General features: G+C 35.6%; 1 non-coding gene across 1 annotated transcript; it reads left to right on the top strand.

The window, feature by feature from the left end:
* Positions 1-604: 604 nt before the first annotated feature.
* On the top strand, positions 605-711 carry LOC121222765 (small nucleolar RNA R71). Its single transcript, XR_005920136.1, has one exon. It is a non-coding gene; the product is annotated as a small nucleolar RNA R71 (small nucleolar RNA).
* Positions 712-5,473: the final 4,762 nt, after the last annotated feature.

The following is a 5,473-nucleotide window of genomic DNA, read 5'->3' on the forward strand; positions in this document are numbered from 1 at the left end:
GCCATGTATTCCTTTAATAGATTTTCCATCGATGAGGAACTCGAAGCTAAATTTTGCTAAACATTTTGCCGTGGTATGAGCTGATTGTATCCTGGTGGTGCACCCGTAACATTCTGTCGAATAACATTGCTAGAATTTCCCCTTGGATTACTCCAACTAAAGTTAAGGTGTTTTTTCCACCCTGGTTTATATGTGTTGGAATATGAGTTGTTGTTTTTGCAATTGAAATTTCCCATATAATAAATTGAGCTGGATTTGATGGGCATTCATAAAAAAAATCTCCCCAGTAAACACATGCTAACTCAGCTTATTTCATTTCATTCACTATAGTTGGTCTTTTCAGTGTTTTAATCATATTCGTTAAAGATATACCTGAGTTGTTAGGGAAGTGATCGCATCAAGTTCCATTTCTTTAGAAACTCTTTAACCAGACCCTACTTTGGTAGTGGGGTATTAATAATCATTGTTTGTTATTCTCTCCAGAATTTTATATGCTTCATTATATCATTTATCGAGTAAATTCCCATTGGTAGATGCATCAATCACCATCCTTGTATGCAAATTCAATCCACTGTAAAACATTTCCATTTATGTTTAATGTTGGAAACCATGCATTGGGTATTTTCTGATTAACTCTTTGAATCGCTCACATGTTTCTTATAATGTTTAATCTTCAGATTGTCAAAAGAACGTAATATCGTTCCTCAGTTTGGCATTCATGTTTGAAGGATTATATCTCAAAAGAAACCTTTGACAAAGTTCATTCCAAGATGTCACACTACCTGAAGGCAATGCATTTAACCATGCTCCAGCACGATATCATAGTGAATAAGAGAATAACTTCAGTTTCAAGGCATCTTCAAGAGCACCATGTTGCCCAAATGAATCATAGACTTCCAAAAAGAGTCTTAAGTGCAACCTTGGATCTTCAATAGGCAATCCACTAAACTGCCCCATTGTTTGTAACACTTGGAACATCACTGACTTTAACTCGAAATGATGAGCCTGAATATGCGGTCTAACAATTCCTGGATTCAAATCACCTAAGATCGGTACTACATGTTCTCTGATGGGTTTATCTCTGTCATCTATTATTCGAGGAATATCAGCATCCCTTCCTTCTTGATGTAATGGCTCTTCTCTAACCTAATCATTTCTAATTCTTTCCATTTCTCGCAATTCTTTTCACCTTCTTCTCAAGGTTCTCTCAATTTCTGGATCAAAAGAATACTCTTCAATTGCTGAAATATCTCTAATCATGCACCAAAAAAATCCTAAAAAACAAAAAAAATCAAACATTAATTAAGCTAAACTAATAAAATTAAAGAGATAATAACACACCAAATATTTTATCAAATTCACTAATCCCCGGTAATGACACCAAAAACTTGTCGCGCGTGAATGTGTAATGCGAATGTGTAAGTATATACATCGAATCAAATAATAAATTGATGAGTGAGTATTGTCTCCATAGGGATTGAAATTGACTAAAATAATTGGTTATGCTATTACTATGAAATTGACTGATTAAAATGTGCAAAAGGAATAGGTGATTAATTGATAAAGAGATTCAATGAAGGATTAAGAAAATAAATTATGACTAAAAATATGCTAGGGTAATTAAAATGTTATGGCAATTCTCAAAGAACAAGTGGGAAAGAGTTTGTATTGTTGAATGAAAAAGGTTGGAATTACTTGGGTTTATTTCTATAGCATAATAATGCCATGGAAAAATCTTGACCATTCTACTATTCAGGGAATCACTACTGCAGTTTGCTTTTTTCAAAAGCCAGACTTTAAGCTATCATTTTGAGTTTTTGTATGTCTATAGAACTAAAGAAAGATATTTAGATTTTTCTCCCTTTCTCTGTATAGATTGTAACTTCTATGTCTAAAGTGCTACATAATCCAATCTAATTAATAATTTCAGAATTAAATCAGATCTAATAACATGCTACACAATCATCTATGTCTAGAGCTTGCATGCATGAATTAAAAAGAATCACAAATCGAATGAAATAGTATTCAACTCAGAATCAAACTATGGTCATTATAGATAATAAAAATTCACCCAAAATAATTCTAACCTAAAGAAAATTAGCTCATGGGTTGAACATCCGAATCCATAATAAAATCATTCAACATCATTGTTTAAATTCACAAATCACAAGTTCAAATCAGGAAATAAAGGAAGAACTGTAGGAAGCTTTCGCTACTCCAACTTTCACATTGATAATGAAACTTTATGCAAAACGTAGCGCAGATTTCTCTTCCCCTTCCTTGCGTCTATAATTCTTCTACTCTGTAAGTTGCTACCCTCTCTACTCTTTCTCTGAGAATTCACGAGAATCTGAGGCAGAAAGATAAAAACTATTTTTCTCTCCTTTTCTCTCTCTCCCTAATCCTTCTCTTTCTCTTTTCTCTTTCCTTCTTTATAAGGTAGGTCCCTCCCTCTCAGCACACAACTTTTGCTTCCTCTTTTTGAGGGTGGTTTATCTGGTACAACTATAGCTGGCTGAGAGTGACATGGATTGAGTGTTGCATCATCTTCCTAGAAATGCTATGGCATTTTTGTTTGCAATCTAACCAACACTTTCTCATGGAAATATTTCACTTCATTTTCCTATCCTTCTTCTCTTCTCTTCTCTTCTTCATCATGCACCTGCTGTGACAACCCAAAATTGACCCTAGTCGGGAAGTGGTTTCGGGACCGCTAAACCGAGTCATAAAAATAATTAACCGTCATAATTGATGCTCATTATATGTACATGTGCATGTGTGAAAATTTCATGTTTGAATTTTGTTTAATTGTAGGTGAATTTTAGTAAATAGGACTTATGTGAGAAAATTTTGAAATGTGATAGGTCAAAGCATAAGGACCTATTAGTGCATGAAATAAAAAGGGGGGGCTTGCATGTCAAATTCCCCCCCTAATTAGTAGTGGCCGGCCATGACAAGCATGGTAGACCAAGTGTGATGGGCAAGACATGTCATAGACATGTTGTGTTGGTGCATCATGGGTGGAAAAAAATAAAATAAGGAGCATGGGCATAAAATAATGAAAGGGAATATGATGAAAAAAAAATGTGTGGTTGTTTCCCCCCCCATTGCCGTGAGTTAAAGAAAAGAAAAGAGAAAATTTTGTTCATCCTTTTTCATCTTCATTTGGCCGAAAATTCTAAGGAAGGAGGAAGGAGTTCTTGCTTCATGTTTGGTTTGGAAGAGGATTAGGAGGAGGTTTGGCCATACTTGTATCTAGATCAAGGTATGTTTGAGGTTGTGCCATGAGATTCATGCATGTTTTTAGTTGCTAGCTTGAGTTCTAATTATCCCATGGTTCAAATCTTTGCTATGTCATGGGGATGATATTCGGCCTAGGTAGATTTTGTGTTAATGCCATTGCATGCTAAATATGAAGCTTGTTAATGATGCATGTGATGGTGGATTGATGATTCTTGAATCTTCTTTTTAGCATTTTTGAGTGAGCACATATGTGCATTGGTTGCTAGATGGAGAAGAATCGGCTAGCAAGTTGTGTGCTAAGGCCGAATATAATTTTTGTATATTAATGAGTAATGCATGTGTTAAATTGATGGAAAGGGAGAGGATGCTTTACTAGTGTATATATGTGTGTATTAGCCAAGTTTTGAACTTGAAACAAAAGGGTGTTTAGTCAATACAAGTGACCATACTTGTAGAATGTATTAAGTGTTGAAATCGGCCCCAACATAGAAGGAGATTGATGTTGCATGTATTCGGTTAGAGGCAAGCATATTGATGCTTTTGTCTTGGCTTAGAAAATTCGGCCAAGGGGGAAAAATTAGCTAAAATGTTGAGTTTGATTCATGATTCCGTACATATGTGACTTTAATGTCTAATGTATAAATATGGGCTAAGTGCCTTGTGTTCCTCTTTTCGATGCTCAAATGATTAAATCAATTTATTTGTTTAATTAAGCTCAAGAGCAAAGGGGAACTAAATCCGATAAAGGGAAGGAAAAAGTGGTCGAATAGCTATCGGAATCGTTCGACAACACTCGAGGTAAGTTCTTGAGTAAAAGAGCTTAAATTATGATTTGATTAGATCATGTTTTAAGCAAATTAAAATCATGCTCTTTGTGTGGCTATTGAGCCGAAATTGCAAGAATGATAAGTGTCTTGTGTTTGAGTTTTGCTAACGAAAACGAAATACGAATGTGCCATGATTTATTGTTAAATGTGCATGGTTATTTGAATGATGTCTGGGCTAAGTCCCGAAGGCTTTGTGCTAAGTGACCATATCCGGACTAAGATCCGAAGGCATTTGTGCGAGATACTAAATCCGGGTTAAGTCCCGAAGGCATTTGTGCGAGTTACTAAATCCGGGTTAAGTCCCGAAGGCATTTGTGCGAGTTACTATAACCGGGCTATGTCCCGAAAGCATTTGAACGAGTAGCTATATCCGGTTAAATTCCGAAGGTATGTGATTTGGGAATGAATGATCTTGCTGTAAAAATTTCAGTTAATACGCTTGAAACATCCCAACATTGAGGTATGTTTCGTATGTGCTTTGAATTAGTTGAGCCCTTACAAATAAGTATTCGCTCAGTTGATAAATGAGCTACCGGCCTTTGGCTAAGTTGATCTTTGTGTATGAATAAAAGGGTTGGTAATGTGAAGTAAGTATGATATTGAAAAATTGTGCATATGAAATTAACCGTTTAGCTACATGAATGCTATACTTTTGTTGTGCTGGAATCCTTTGCTCAAAACTTACTAAGCATAAATTGCTTACTCCGTCTCCTTGATTCTCTGTTTTATAGATTTTGGTTCTCCAGCTATCGGACTCGGGATTTTGAAGTCGAAATCGCCCACACTATCAAAGCCCCCCCTTTTGGTACAATTTTGGTTGAACTTCGAAATGGCATGTATAAGACTACCCGTTTGTTGTGGGTCATGGACCCTTTGGACTTGTATAATTTTGGATAGCCATGCGAAAATGGCTTATATATGTTTGAGTATAATGTTATAATCATTTGGTATGGGTATGGTTATTGAGAGGTGTGGATATGCTTGACAAGGATTGGCCATGGGAATGGTTAATCACTATCATAAATTGCGCTATTTATGCAAAAGGGGCTAGTTGAATCATGGAAACTATGAAATAGGTAAAGTCTACCTTAAAGGCAGATGCTGACAGCAGCAGTGATGTAGATTTGGAAAATCACTAAAAATAGTAGGAATGGAATTAAATAGTGAATAAATTATGTAAACGAACCTTGATGAATCTATTTTCATAGGAAAGTAACGAAACAATCATACGGACAGTATGTTAAGAGATATTCAGGTTCTTGTGAGACAGGGCAGAACGGTTTCTGGATTTCCTGTTCCGACTTTGGAAATTCATTACAAATTAACCAGAGACAATTAGGAGTCAAGCCATATATGTATAGATTCCTATCTGAGTCTAGTTTCTATAGAAACAAACGGAATCA

Source organism: Gossypium hirsutum, chromosome D10 (genome assembly GCF_007990345.1).
Source record: "Gossypium hirsutum isolate 1008001.06 chromosome D10, Gossypium_hirsutum_v2.1, whole genome shotgun sequence".
In the NCBI taxonomy this organism is placed as follows: domain Eukaryota; kingdom Viridiplantae; phylum Streptophyta; class Magnoliopsida; order Malvales; family Malvaceae; genus Gossypium; species Gossypium hirsutum.